The following is a 16,184-nucleotide window of genomic DNA, read 5'->3' on the forward strand; positions in this document are numbered from 1 at the left end:
AAGCAATGAATAACGCAATGAATGCTCAATGAAAGATACGTTATGGTAATTAATGGTACTTTCAACAAACATTTTATTTCTTCCTGGCAAAGTGACATTGGAAACAACTATAGGAAATTCTAGGACTGTGTTAGCAAAATGAAACCAGGAGGAGATTTATAGACGGAAGACAACCTGGATAACATGCTGCCGGCTGGTGTGGCCGTGCGGTTCTAGGCGCTTCAGTCTGGAACCGCGTGACCGCTCCGGACGCAGGTTCGAATCCTGCCTCGGGCATGGATGTGTGTGATGTCCTTAGGTTGGTTAGATTTAAGTAGTTATACGTTCTAGGGGACTGATGACCACAGATGTTAAGTCCCATAATGCTCAGAGCCATTTGAACCATTTGATAACCTGGTGACAAACTATCAGCAAAACATCTGCGTCTATGTGTTTTTCAAGCTCACAAACAGAAAAAACCGCTGCAGCTACTACATTATCCCGAAAAACGTCTCTGCCGTTTCCGCAGAAGCAACGTAAGGAGCACACGATATTAAATGAAATTGATAGAGAAACAACAATTGAAAAATTCTGTTGAGTGCTTCAGTCACTGACCATTATACATTAGCAATGTGAAACAGATGTCTGAATATAAGCTTAAGTATCCGAAACTGGCTATGACTTACATAGAGAAGAAACTTTCAGAAAATAATCACAGTTGGCTTATTATTTTATCAACTTCTGCATACATAAATATATATCCTACCGCTATCGTAAGGAGTGAATTTTCTGATTCCTGTTTCGGTATTTCATCAGATATGCCATCTAACAGGAAACGTCTACGTTTTAGCTGTGAGTGCACATCTACCTGCAATTCCAATCCGATGTCACCAGGGGAAGGGGTATGCTGGAAGGCACTATCTACCTTCAGTTACAGTTGTAAATTAATGCTTCTTACGTAGTCCACAGAGATCAGAGCGGAAAACCAAATAGTGGAGCTGGCCAGGCAAGCTATGATTTCCACATGTTTTTTGTTAGTCATTGGTTTCGGAATCACTGGGCTCTGTAGCATCTCACATCGCATATCAAACATCTATCTTTATTTCACAACTGCAAAACACGATCTGATGCGTCCATCTTTTTGGCTGTACCAGAGTAGAACTCTAAATCTTTCTCTATTTCTGCCATACGTCTGCGTGAGAAGCTACGTAGTGATCTATGTCCGATCCAAAACCACTTTTCATTCAGAAGTAGACTAAAGCTTTTTTAATATCTCAGCTGTGTTCCTCCTGTCCAAAAGTGAATTACTCTCTCTGGCACATTACCAACATTCTCCTGGCTTTCGTCATCCCTACCTCTATCTCCGGAATTCGTGATGGTGCTATGTGCGAGTACTTACATGCATTATATTTGTAAGTTTCTATTTTGCGCAAACTGTAAAATTTCCCCATCAATACATTAATGGTCCACACTCAAGGAAATTAATTTATTACATCTAATATCAGAGAACAATCTGGAAGAGAGACACTTGAAGTCAAAGAGGTCCTTGAGAGAGAACGTATGTTAAAAGAAAACAGTGGACTTACTGGTGTCGTGCGTATTTTAGTAGAATTCATAATAGCATAACACATCAGACTGGAAGATGTGTAGGTTTAAGCGATACGAGAAGTACGATATAGCGCGTCGTGGAATTCAGTGCTGCGTTACAAATGCTAGTTTCGTGCAGCTTCGTATAAAACAAATGAAACGTAATTATTTTCGGCTACGAGAGAAAGTGCCGTGAGTATCAGTTAGTGAAGAACTATTGTAAGGGCTTGGTTTTGTAATTTCTACTTTTTTGTGAAATAAATGTGCAGATAAAAGTTATAAAATTTCAGTATCTGTGCACGTAGCGGAATGTTCAGTACGTGAGTCTCTCTGTTGTATACAACAAAGTTCCTGCACACATCCAGAACTGTGATTCTGTCAGATAGTTTATTTCATTTTTCAGAACACCGGAATTAATTGTTGGACGCGGGTTTGTGGACAGCACATACAATGAAATAGCAGCTGGTATTTTTCACCTACTGGGACAACGCTTCTACGGTCAAAGATTATGAGCAAATAGTGCGGCACGGGGGAAGGCGTTCAACTAAAGAGGCAAGATTGTGTATCTTGTCATTGCCTAAATAAAACATCAAAATAACGAACACAAGCATAGAAGTGCAAAACAGTTAGTAATGATCCAAAAACTTAGTGAAAGTTTGCAATAGCTATTGGGTAGATGCATGATTTTGTAGAGTTTTTTCGTAAGTTTAATAAACACAACACAACACATACACATAACGGAGACAATAGTCATCAATAACAAATTCTCCTTTGCTATTTAGAACAACCTACCAACGGAGTGGTCACTTTTCGATTCCGCGGCATGTTGTTTTGAGACGAAGAATTCGTCGAGCCATGTTCGGTCGCATCTTCCTCCGGAAAGGAAGTTCCTTGAAGGCTGTTCGACAGAGAGCAGAAAAAATGAAAACTGAGGGCTCAAGATTACGTCAACAAGGTGTGTGCGGGATGATTTCCCAACCTAACTACTGTATAGTGTTTTTTGTCAGTCTAAAGGAATGTGGGTGGACGTGATCTTGGAGTAGCATCACTTCACTCAGACATCCTGGTCGTTGTTCTTGGACTGCGTCTGCAAGACATCTCAGTTGGCGACAGTAAATGTTAGCAGCGACGGTCACACCCTGGGGAAGCAATTCGCAGTACACTACACCGTCACCGTCACTGTTCCATCAGATGCATATGACCACCCGCTTATTTTTGATTAGGCTTAGAGTATGCTGCACACAAACACCCGATTTTTGAACCTTTACCATTGCGTGCAAACGTTGCACGATGGTGTAACAATCACAGCTCATCGCGTTTGCCAGTTCTCGAGTACAGTGACCTGGATCATTGTGAATTAATGCGTTTAACGATCTTTATCAAATCCCGAAGTCTTCCTGAACGGAGAGAATCACTAATGTCAAAACGATCCTCCTTAAAACGAAAAATCCATTTTCTGTCCAATGGCATTATCTTCATACACGTTGCAAATGTTTGTGGCTGCCTCCGCTTAACTCAGACAGAACAATACGTCGGAAATGTTCTCATTTCTCCACTTGGCACTCGATTTTCTGGCGTCCACAGCTCCACTCACTACCTCCAAATGACAAAATGACAATATTAAAATTCAAATAACAACAGTGAACTCCAAATAAAAAATGACAATCGATCAATATACCCACAGCATCCGCAACACTAACACGCAAAAGAAAAGCTCTACGAACTTATGCACCAACTTAATATTAACGTGAATTATGAGACTTATCTGCTGTAGAAAATCATATGGAGACAATTTAAACTAACTGACGTATTCAGCCACTATTTCATCCAATGTAATCGCAATTTCCACAGCTATGATTGTGTGCATATTTATGTGGAACAACGATAACACATATTACAAGCACATAAACACTAACAATTTCACCAGCACTGCTAATCCAAATACACTGATACACGCAAATACACAATGCTCGTACATAGATAGACAAACATACACAACATTTTAATTTATGTTTGGGACGATGGACATCATTGTCTCAGAAAAAATTAAACTAGTTCCCGGTTTTGACCAAATTTTTTGGAGGTTATCCTGGTTATCAGGCGAATGCCGGAAGTGAAATCCTCTGCCAAATCTACATGTGCTGTACGTCCATACTCTGGAAACCATTGCGAAGTCCAAGGAAGAGAGTACTTCCAACTGTACCACTTATTAACGCTTTCATTTGCGTATGGAACACAGGAAAAATGATTGCTTAAAGGCCTCTGCGATCTGTTAAATTAGTCTAAACTTATCTTCAAATCCCTAATGGACTGACACGGAGAGTGTTGTAATATATTCCGAGACTAATCATTTAAACCAGCATCTTGGAGTTTTGCAAGTAGGCTAACACGGCGTGGTTTGCGTCCGTGCTGAAGCGTCTGCCACTTCAGGTTGCTCAGCACAAATGTGACGCTCTCTCATGGGTCGAGCAAACTTGCGGCTGTTTGTGCCACTCTTCTTATAGTTCTGATCAAGAACATCTTTGCTCCACTCCCAGCCTACTGGGATATTTGGTAATTTCTGAGAAACGGTGTACATCGAAATCACGGCTTCTCTACGGTCGATACGTATCGAACGCTCTACTCTCGAGATTGTAACAATAGAGATTACAAAAGAAGAACACATTGAAAACAGAAAGTCATTAAAAAAGAGAGAGAGTAACAGCACTTTTTTCACTCACAGGAACTTGTCAAGGAACTGAATAATATCACTTATTTCACTCATCAAGCAGATCGCCGTCGTGCACAATATTGTGTCTGGTGTAAACACCATTCCTTTTTCCCAGTGCCCAGCATAGACTTTTGGCACATCTCTTAGGAAATTTGGGAGTGTCTCACAGCAGAAAGACTTAACAGATAGTCGTAAGTTGTGAAAATATAAAAACTAAAACATTTACTCTCGCGCGACGTTTTGCTCTAGCGACGTTCAGTTGTCACAAAAAAAAACAGTATCCGTGTTCCCGAGCGTTCGATATACATCATTCCCAATGAGGCCGCGATTTCGATGTGCACCGTTTCTTGGAAATTACCGGATATTTGTCTGAAAAGAACATCGTTACACACAGAGGTGCACACGCACACGACAACTCACACACGGACACACACATTTCGAATTTCTGTCTCTGACAGTGGATGTTACCCCTGAATCAAATTGAAAATAGCCTCAATCCCCGGACGTCGACCGAGGTTTCCGAGAAGTTTTCCTTGTTTCTAAGTCAATCGCTGTCAACACTCTCACACATATTTGAAAGTCAGAAACCCTCTGTCACACTACCGTACAAGTTGTTTGCCTGTGCGATAATATTTTGTAACAGAAGTTATATTACAGTAGTATAAGAAATAATCTCTTTCTCTGTGATTGTTATCTGTGGGGCAACTTAAAGAGTGAGATGTAGAATTGTAAAACTACTGTAGACCATTGAAAATTATCGTAAGTAAACGTAGACTACGGTAGTTTTACTAGTAGCTTTTGTTAATTTACGTCGTACCCATGTTACCTGTACATTAGGTGTGTTGCATACCTATCGAGAGTTACCACACAGCTATTGCTTTCTTTACGTATGTGAGCAGTGTCATATCAGATTCTGCTAAAAACTGAACAAAATTGAAACTGTCAGTGTTTAATTCAGGTTTTATTCAATAGTTGTCCGATTTGTAACGTGAGTGGCCGAGCGGTTTAGGCGCTGCAGTCTGGAACCGCGCGACAGCTACGGTCAAGGGTTCGAATCCTGCCTCGGGCATGGATGTGTGTGATGTCCTTAGGTTAGTTAGGTTTAACTAGTTTTAAGTTCTAGGGGACTGATGACCTCAGAAGCTAAGCCCCATAGTGCTCAGAGCCATTTCAACCATTTTTTTGTAACGTGAAACAATGTTGTTGTAATTATGAAGAAAACAATACAAATTTGTCGTACAGTGCTAGAAAACGCAATTTCCTCAATAAAAAGGTAAAAAAGAAGTGCAGAACAAAAATATAACAAACATCGCTTCAATACTTCAGCGAACTTATATAAAGCATGTTTCTGTTATTCATAAACAACGTTCGCATTTATCAGTAATAACAGAAAAATCTTGTCTTTGATCATGATGAAGAATGTTCTGTTGAGCAAAAAATAACAATAATTATATACATAGTTTTTATGTTTGTACATTAACTGGCACTTGCATCAAAGTAAATGCTTTGGTTACATAAAAGCGCAGAAGTTACGGGGTCAACTAATTGTTATTCCTTATAAAATGCAATTTATATTCTGTAAGGATATAAAATCCACAATGAACTAACACTGAATGATGTGCAGTTTCATTAGCTCCCACTTTATCTCTTACATATTCATTTACGTTTCTTGCCCAACCAGTGCTACCAATACAACCCATAATCCCTCAAGTTTTACGTCATTTATGTACTGTACCAAAACTACATTGAAAAGTCTATTGCTTCTATCCCTCAGGCAGAGTTGCTACGCAGTAGTCCCGTAAATCTAGCACAACGCCGCATCGATGGCGAGGGTGATGTTTGACTTATGGAGCGCTCAATTGCGCGGTCATCAGCGCCCGCACAAGTCCCAATTTTTACACAGTCCAATCTAGCCACTGTCACGAATGTGATCTAGAGGCAGCAACGCTAGCCACTTTTTTTTTAAAATTTTTGTTCTTTGTTGATGTCATTTTGTTCTCTATTGTTCGTTGTATTTGCTCGGAGCGGATGTACCATGACACCGGTTCAGGTTGTTCGTTGAACCGTTCACTCAGTTTTTTTTTATTACAGAGGTAGCTGACCTCTGACCCCAAACACGCGGAGCTACCGTGCCGGCATCGCTAGACCACGAGCTGCGGACTAGGGCAAGTTTGACTTTTTACAGCATCTTCTATGACGTTCGTTAACAAGGCTAAATTCCACGACAGCCTGGATCCGTTTATATTTTGCCCACCATGTATTGTAAATAAATAAAACATCGACAGTAAAAGAGACACTAAGGAAATTATTAAAGAGGAATTCGAGAAACACTGCATTGTCACTGAAATGGACCGTGGGAGCCACGAGAAACGTCTATTGTACTTTTTTTTAAGACGTGTGTTCCGGTCCACTTTTCTTCCCCAATAGAACTGTCAAAGGATATCTAAAAGTAGCCGTGTTACAAAATTGGTAGTTGCACCACGTTTGAAAATGATGTGAATTCTCTGACTTACCGTCTCGACTGCATTAGTGGTACGGGGAAGAGAGCACGATCGCTGTAAGTGTGTGGTAGTCAGGAATAGGAACAAGTGTGAGTGAAAGAGAGAGAGAGAGAAAGAGAGAGAGAGAGACATGTTAATAACCTGGGAAAGTGAAAAAGGGCGATCGTCGGTCAAAAAAATCTCAAGACATATTGCTCAAATTCGGCTTTAACTTGAGTTAGTATTCGTGAGGAAAGTACAAATTTCATTAATTAATAATTTCAGAGTTAACGAAAACCAGGTCGTCGTCAGACAGGTACGCCAACTTTGAGACATTTATTATAATAATCTATTATAATAATATTTATTATTGACTCATGGGAGAAGCAAAGCTATCCCACCTGATGCGATGGCCTGGTGTTCGATGTAACTGGAATTTCGACGTGTTCATTAAAAATAATTCCGCCAAAGTATATGCCATTCTGTCAATCCTACGACATATCCTTTGACATATCCTTTAACTTACATCTGTAGAATTACATTCACCTGTTACAAAAGTGCCCTATTCTCATCGGACAGTAAACTGAAATCACAATTAGCAGCGATAGGATTAATAAAATACAGTCTTCATTCCGTAATCAACTGCAGGCTGCACCTTTCGAGGAGATGTTTGATATGCTTGGTTTAATGGCGAAACTATCGCCAGACCGCGAGGTATTTAATATCGTTAATGAGGATGCTTTTCCTAATGATATCCACGCTAAGAAATGTGACTGGCATATATGTATTCACACGTCGCTCGTGGTACTTTGAATTTTTATGCTTTGAATATTTTTATGACGTATGTCATCCTGGAAAATACATTCATTCTTTGAAATAAAGAAAGAGCTAAAAGTGAAATACTTGAATTTAATATTTTCATTTTGAATTGCTGTTCATTAGGTGTGTAGGACGTTACTGTAGGTGAGAGTTGTGGTGATAAAATCTATTTTAACGGGATTTCAGCTGCTTATTTCTTTCGTCAAGAATCCCAAGGCATTTCTTGTTGTCAAAAAAGGATTGATGCCATTGATATTTCACACTTGCGCGAGTGCGATTGATCGATTGTGATCATCTCTACATTATCGCCGGCCAACCTGCATTGCAGCGTCCAATAGATGGCGTGGCAGTGGCGCTATTGAAGCTATTATGTTCCCTTCTCATCGACGTAAGGGGGTATCTTGCAGTCTTGGAGGCCAGTGAGACAGATGCCTATGCCCCAGTCACTTAGGACAGCTATTATATGGGTGAATGTGTGTTTAGTGGTGCCATAGTGACATCACATGTCTAAAAGTTGAGTGGTGAGGATTTTGATTGGAGTTGCCCCAAATATGTCAGATGCGAAGAAAAGTTCTGCTGACTACTATCTCCAGATGGCTAATCGTTTGTAACTACTGTATATGTCCGTATCTCCGCCATTATTAGATACCTCGTGAGATAAATGTAACTGTCGTGTGGCTAGGGCCTCCCGTCTGGCAGACAGTTCGCCAGGTGCAAGTCGTTCGATTTGACGCCACTTCGACCACTTGCGCGTCGATGGGGATGAAATGATAATGATTAGGACAACACGACACCCAGTCCCTGAGCGGAGAAAAATCTCCGACCCAGCCGGGAGTCGAACCCGGGCCCGTAGGATTGACATTCTGTCGCGCTGGCCACTCAGGTACCGGGGGCGGACAGCCTTAGGAGATACCAATGTGGTCTATTGGAGCGAATGAAGTTCCGGTCGTCGCAGGGCGAACCAGATCGTGTGTGCAGCGATTTGACACCATTTACAATCTGCAGCATATTGGCCGTTGAAGATGGCCACAGGTTTTACGAGCTAATCTAAGCCTGTTTGAGAAGTCACTCTGCTATACTCAAATGGTTGAGCAGCGCATTTGTTCGATCTATTGCCATGTAATAGTGTATTTAAGGTTCAAATGGCTCTGAGCACTATGGGACTCAACTGCTGTGGTTATCAGTCCCCTAGAACTTAGAACTACTTAAACCTAACTAACCTAAGGACATCACACACATCCATGCCCGAGGCAGGATTCGAACCTGCGACCGTAGCAGTCGCACGGTTCCGGACTGCGCGCCTAGAACCGCGAGACCACCGCGGCCGGCAGTGTATTTAAGGGTTAATGACTTAGCCGAGCCAGATTACGCTAGATACATTCGTTTCAAATTTTTTAAAAGGTTGTGCTGTTTTCGTTTTAAACGATCAGTCATATTATAAGGAGTTTTATTTGCAAGTCGTTAGAAGGGATTACAGCTGTCCAGTCACCAGATTTACGGTACTTGTGTTTTATAAAACAGTTTCTTGTGATCGGCTATCAGTTTTACTAATTTATTGTAAATGTTTTTAACATTTCTGTTACAAAACTATTGTAGAGTTACTAGCTTTTACGTTTATTGTTGTTCTTCATCAAACAGATCGGTGAGCTCGGATACCGGTTAGTTTATTGGTTTGATTGTAAATGCTTTTAATTTTCCTGCTACTGAACTAGAGTGGTTTGAATACCCTAATGTTTAAGCTATTTTTCTGATCGTCAGTCTACGGTCGTAGGTTCGAATCCTGCCGCGGGCATGGATGTGTGTGATGTCCTTAGGTTAGTTAGGTTTTAGTAGTTCTAAGTCTAGGGGACTGATGACCTCAGATGTTAAGTTCCAGAGTGCTTAGAGCCATTTGAACAATTTTTTTGATCGTCAGTCACATTCTGATTAGAGGAACTACCTTATGTAAAATTACTTTTATGCTAGGGTAATTACTGTTTCAGCCGATCAGTTTAGTGTCAGGGTTCTTTCCATACATGTCCGTTTGCTTTAATATGTTGTATCTTATGACTCTTTTACAGCGTAATCGTTTCTCTAGTTTAGTTCTATTACCTAAAAGTTCTGTCCTTGAACGGAGGCGAACACTGAAGAGGCTTCGAAACTGCTATGATAAAACTGTTAAAAAAATTGGTTCAAATGGCTCTGAGCACTATAGGACTTAACATCTATGGTCATCAGTCCCCTAGAACGTAGAAATACTTAAACCTAACTAACCTAAGGACGTCACACAACACCCAGTCATCACGAGGCAGAGAAAATCTCTGACCCCGCCAGGAATCGAACCCGGGAAAATTGTTAAAACTAATATTATGCAAGATTTTAAATTAACGTCTTTCCTCCTATGCTTTTCGATTTCGAGATAGCTGAGTCAAGCTACCTCAGTTTGAGTATATGATTAAAGGTTCAATTATTTTTGTAATACTTGTGAAGTTCTTAAAATAAAATTTGAAATAAAGTTTAGCCATATTTGTTTTAAATTAGTTTTTTTGGAGGCCTTGTACCTTCCACTCACCCAAATCCTCGCTTGCATGTTCAGGTCGATTAGACCACGGAATGCAAAATTTAGAAACTGTGCTCTTAGCCACTCGCTACCGACTCGTTTCGTTTAATGTCTCACACGCTAATTGCTGAAGTTGCTAGAAAACGTTGTAGTTCTCTCGGAAGTTGTCGAGTATTGGCACCTAAGACAAAATAGTATTCCTTTATTTTCACCCTTCTTTCATCGAGCGAAGTTTCAACTATGTCAGACAGTGCACTATGAAGGGTTCACTTGGTTAGCACTCCAATGAAACCATCAGGTGCTAGTTGGGCGTTATTTGGAGACTGGATGCGGTGCATTTTCCGGCTGACTAATACGAATTTGGAACCTTTGTGAAGGTGATCCGACTGCTACAGAGATGACGTTGGTACAGAACTGATGATTTGTTCATCGTCGCCTCGCTGGTTGAGTCAGGACTGGTTAACTTTATTTGAACTATTTCGTTAGTAAGAACACGAATGCAGTAGATCTGGGCTCGACTACAAATTTTTTGGATAATGGTATAATTGCGTCACCTAGTGAGACCACATGCCGCTTCGAGACGCGACTGCGATTACAGTAATATCGGGTGACAGACACTCCACTTAATAGCGTTATTAAGCCTTTCGAGTATTCACCAAGAGGAAATGAAATTATAATTAGCGTCATCTACTGAGCCAGATGCTGCTGCAATTTTAGTAATATTTAACATAAGAGGTGTAGTTAGTGTGAAGCAACCGGGAAATAAACTGCAAGAAAAATACGGCTATTACGCGGCCGTGCGTAGAAATTACGTCCCACACTCTGCTAGGGTAAACTCTTCTTGTTACTTTGCTTCCTCTCTGTCTTAAGTTGCTTGAAAATTGAAAAGGTCATTCATCAAGCGCCTTTTGCTTTTATTGAGAAAACATTGCTAGCAGTTATATTGTAATCATTAAGAGTAAACAATACTTTTCGTCCATTTGGTTTTTATAGAATTAATGACAATTTGGTTAAGAACAATATATTCGAGACATTACTGTCGCCGGTTTTTATTCCTTGTTTCGCGTTCTCATCACAACTGGTTCTGCCTTCATGATATCAGACGCAGGAATCGAACTTTCACTGCAGTCAGTCACTGGTTAAATTTTCTTCGTGGATTTTGAGTCACATTTTTCTCTCATGGCGAAAGGTTTCCTTGCACAGTTTGCTTTTATGATTAGAAACTACGTTATTTGCAGCTTATGAAATTTCTTTGTGGATGTTCACGTGTTCAAATGGTTCAAATGGCTCTGAGCACTATGCGACTTAACTTCTGAGGTCATCAGTCGCCTAGAACTGAGAACTAATTAAACCTAACTAACCTAAGGACATCACACACATCCATGCCCGAGGCAGGATTCGAACCTGCGACCGTAGCGGTCGCTCGGTTCCAGACTATAGCGCCTAGAACCGCACGGCCACTAAGGCCGGCTTCACCTGTGGAAATCAGCATTATATTGTCGTTTCATTTGTGATATCATGCGCTAAAGACGGTGCCAATGAAAGCATACATAAGGGAAACTGTTTTCAAGCATATAATATTAAAAAGAATGTTATTTACTCATAAGGTTAGTAGGGTCTGGTGATGCTAAAAAAACTAATCGCTTCCGGTGACTGAGTTTTTGGGTTTGCAGTTTGTTTAAGGCAGGAAAACAAAATAGGCACGACAGCTACTGAAAGAGGAGAGCCACCCAAGTAATTTCCCCTGCTCCCAGTCAGTGCAGTGGCTGCAGACGACACCGCGTCTTCAACGGGCAACTTCCCCAGTGGCAGCCACCTCAAGATTCACATCGTCTGAGCAAACGTATTCTACTCGTCGCTAGTCTAATGGAGAACTGGTATCACTGTAGAACACGTTTGGCAACTATATAACCCTTGAGTTACTTCCTGGTCTGGTTCAGAATTATCTTGCTAAATTCACTGGATATTTTTTGTCATTCAACTTAAATAAACTGAGTTATTCTCACTTAAGGGATGACACAGCGGTAACAAATTTATGGTTTTGAGTCCAGGAAGCTCATTCCAATCCTGGAAGCTCGTTCCAGCAGAAACTGCAGCTTACTTCGCCATTAACCTTGCGAATCCGCTGTCTTATGCATCATTAGAACAAAAAGGGAGCACTGTTTGACGAAGTTGTATGCTAGCTTAGCGGTAATGTGTTCACCCTTCAAAGAGAAGACATGTTAGTTTTCTGTTCTAATCTCACTACAGACAAGATTTTTACTTCTTCTGTGAAGGAGCCACTAGCAGCAGGTTGACAGTCAGTATAGAAATTGTAAGACAACTTCTCCCCCATAAGTTTAGTCGCCACCTTGATTTTGTACCCTATAGATTTAAAGGTGAAAAAGTTCATGAATTGCACACTTGTTAATACCTGCTTTTTCTGATTCTGTCAACGGATTTAACTTATTTGTCGCACAGAATGATTTATTAGCTGAATTTCGTTAAGTAGCTACCTCTACTGCTAAATTTGCATTTTTTGTAGTAGCCCATCCTGTAATGGTACTTAAGAAAGACTGTGGACTTCCCGTAATACAGACCCTTTCGATTTATCCTGCTCAGGTGTAACAATTTGGGATACTTTGTTTCATCAAAAGAGACTTTTTTCGTAACATTATTATGAAGAGATGTAATTCATTAGTGTTAGTACAGTTCGCACTAAACTAACTTTTTGTTAGTTTATGGAACCCGACAAATAAATGTAAGAGATAAATTAATCAGTGGCAATATTGTCTCTCACATTATCTAGGGCAGCCTTTCAGTGCTCGGATGGTTGAATTTCGACTTCATGCCTCCAGATAATATGTTGGTAGGACTTCGTCTGCTTGTATGTTATGCTGTGTAAGTGACACTAAAGCATAACTATAAGGCGAGAGGACTCGCGAATTGCCACCGACTGTACTTTCCTGCACCTATAGTGCGGCAGGCTGCGGTGCCATATTGTGTAACAAATACTATGTAGTAACGAGATAGCAGCGAGAACGCTCGAAGTGTGCAGGTCGGCAGGTGACAGTCAACTTAGGTGACCATCCGTTTGGAACAACTGTATGCAAGCGCTCCAACACCCCGACGAGAATGCATTTCTGCGTCGGTCCCATGTTATTTTGCAGGAGGTTTGATAGATCCAATATGTGGGCTTATTCGTAGGTGCACATTTAAAGCCATTTAATAACTCACGTACTTCAGTTATTATTGGTTTCTCCGTCTTAAGTTTCGTGCAGTCAGTTAAAGAGAATTTTATATCAGACGTGTTTCGCATTTATTTGCAAAGCATCTTCTGTGGTCATTCTGGAAATATGAATTACATATATCTGTATGTTTGTATAGTTTCGTTGTTAAAGATTAAAAACAGTATTTCTTTGTGAAGTTGGCATGCAGTTTACTTATCGTGTGTCTGCCACCTGTTCACATATTCTGCAAACCACTGCTTTTCTAATTCTATTTTAGTGGCGATTGATGTCGAAACAAACTCTGCTGTACATATACACTTGGCAGTTATTTGTCTCTTTGCACTTTCTCTTACGCTGCCTTGGCGTTATTTGCACTTCACCTCACTTTTGGAAATACAACTGCAGTTACATTATGTGTTCGCACTCGGCAAAGTGTTAGTGTTTATTTTTGTTCATTTGTTTTACATGTACGCTGTGGGCGTTTGCCAACCTGTGGATATATATATATATATAATGTGTTCGCACTCGGCAAAGTGTTAGTGTTTATGGTTGTTCATTTGTTTTACATGTACGCTGTGGGCGTTTGCCAACCTGTGGATATATATATATATATATATATATATATATATATATATATATATATATATATATATATATATCTGTGTGTGTGTGTGTGTGTGTGTGTGTGTGTGTTTTGTGTGGGTAGGGGGGAGGATGGGTGGGTAGGTACATGTGAACTGGTGCAAATCAGTGAAGATGGCTGGCTCTGAGCACTATGGGACTTAACATCGATGGTCATCAGCCCCAAATCAGTGAAGATCTCATACGTTCAGCAGAGATGTATAGGGGACTAGTTAGGAGATAGTAGTGGTGAATGGGGCCTGGTCATATGTATATATATTCCATATTATGTTTGTGGTCTGCCGGGTTGGTCTGATCATTTGAGCTGTTTCTTTTCTGTTACGATTTTCTGAATGTAGTAGATTTTTTTGTAAGCTGAGTAGGTGTTTTCAGTTGCAGACAGTCTTCAGCCTTAGTCAGACTTCGACAGTTCGCTCCTGCATTAATAGCAGGGAGCCTCACTTTGCACGACGCTCTTCAGTTTGCTTCTTGTAACAGCTGGACTTCATTGCTGTTTGTTCTTTTCTTCTCAACGCTTGGAGAAAGCTAGAAGTTAAGTAAAACTTCTTCTTACTATATTCACGTGTTCGATCATCATTTCTGCTCCTGTTCAGCTTCCCCACAATGACAGGTCGCGCACCACTCTATAGCCCACCTCTCCTTTCCGTTGCGTATGAAGTAGTACACGACAAACTCCATGGTACTAAAGGGAACTGTAGAGGGTAAAAACTTGGGAGGAAGACAGAAATTGGAGTACATCCAAAGAAAATAACTGAGCTCGTAGGATGCAACGGCTGCTCTGAGATGAAGAGGAATTCGTGGCGGGCCGCATCAAACCAGTAAGAAGACTGTTGACTCACGAAAAATTTATTCCACTACGAAGAAAACTGTACACATAAAAAGAAAACTGAGGACAGTTATGAAAGCAGCATAAAATGTTAGTTAAGAATACATATTTAATCATCTGTTGCCATACAGAGTGGCGTTATTTGTGAGAACCCTGAAGTGCTGTGCAGGAGGCCTAAGAGAAGCGTTGCGAGCACTCTGCCGGAGGAAGTAAGGTGCGAATGGGATGCACTCACCTGTTGCGATGCATAGGCACTTGAGCTGTAAGCAGCGGCGGCGGCGAACTCGGGCCGCAGCTGCCCCCACTTGCGCGCCGCCAGCCGCTTGCGGCGCTCCAACCAGCGCAGCCGCTGCTCCTCCTCCACGCTCTGCTCCACGCCGAAGAACACCGCCGTCTCGCGCTTGATGAACCTGCCGGCACCGAAGTCGCCGCTCTTAGCAAGAAGCTCTTTGCTGGCTGTTGCTGGAGCTAGCTCAGCTGCAGAGCAACAGGCGTCAGATGTCGCCTTTAAGCACGGGTGTCACCAGCAACCCTAAATTATTTAGGGTTGGGTACGACGACTCAATAGATATGGTATAGATCACAAGGCGGTCTAGACGGCAAATCACCTTCAAAAAAGTTGAAACAATTTGGATCTAAAACCACTTTTTGGAACATTCTGAATGCTTCAGATCATATACACTGAGGTGACAGAAGTCAAGGGATCCCTTCTAATATCGTATCGAACCTCGTTTTGCCCTTTCTAGTGCAGCTGCTCGATGGGGCATGGCTCTGAGCACTATGGGACTTAACATCTGAGGTCATCACTCCCCTAGAACTTACAACTACTTAAACCTAACTAACCTAAGGACGTCACACACATCCATGCCCGAGGCAGGATTCGAACCTGCGACCGTAGCGGTCGCGTGGTTCAAGACTGAAGCGCCTAGAATCGCTCGGCCACCCCGGCCGGCGCATGGAATCAACAAGTCGTTGGAAGTTCCCTGCAGAAATGCTTAACCATGCTGCCTCTATAGCCGTCCATAATTACGAAACTATTGCCAGTGCAGGATCTTGAGCACGAACTAACCTCTCGATTATGTCCCATAAATGTTCGATGATCTTGGTGGCCAAAATCATTCGCCGGAATTGTCGAGGATGTTCTTAAAACAAATCACGACCAATCCTGGCATGGTCACATGTTTGGGAACATGAAGTCAACGAATGGCTGCAAAAGGACTCCAAGTGGCCGAACATAGCTATTTCCAGTCAGGTATCTGTTCAGTTGAACCAGAGGACCCAGTCCATACCATGTAGCCGGCCGCTGTGGCCGAGCGGTTCTAGGCGCTCCTGTCCGGATCCACGCTGCTCGCTGCTGCTACGGTCGCAGGTTCGAATCCTGCCTCGGGCATGG

General features: G+C 41.5%; 1 protein-coding gene across 1 annotated transcript in view; it reads right to left on the bottom strand.

Annotated features, from left to right (window-relative positions):
- Positions 1-15,079, bottom strand: part of LOC126457652 (inactive rhomboid protein 1) — a 284,568-nt gene extending 269,489 nt beyond the window's left edge. The window contains exon 1 of the mRNA XM_050094140.1: positions 15,027-15,079. The gene's annotated coding sequence lies outside the window, so the exon portion shown is untranslated. The remainder of the gene's footprint in view (positions 1-15,026) is intronic.
- Between the last annotated feature and the right edge of the window lie 1,105 nt (positions 15,080-16,184).

This window comes from Schistocerca serialis, chromosome 2 (assembly GCF_023864345.2).
Source record: "Schistocerca serialis cubense isolate TAMUIC-IGC-003099 chromosome 2, iqSchSeri2.2, whole genome shotgun sequence".
NCBI classification, from domain to species: domain Eukaryota; kingdom Metazoa; phylum Arthropoda; class Insecta; order Orthoptera; family Acrididae; genus Schistocerca; species Schistocerca serialis.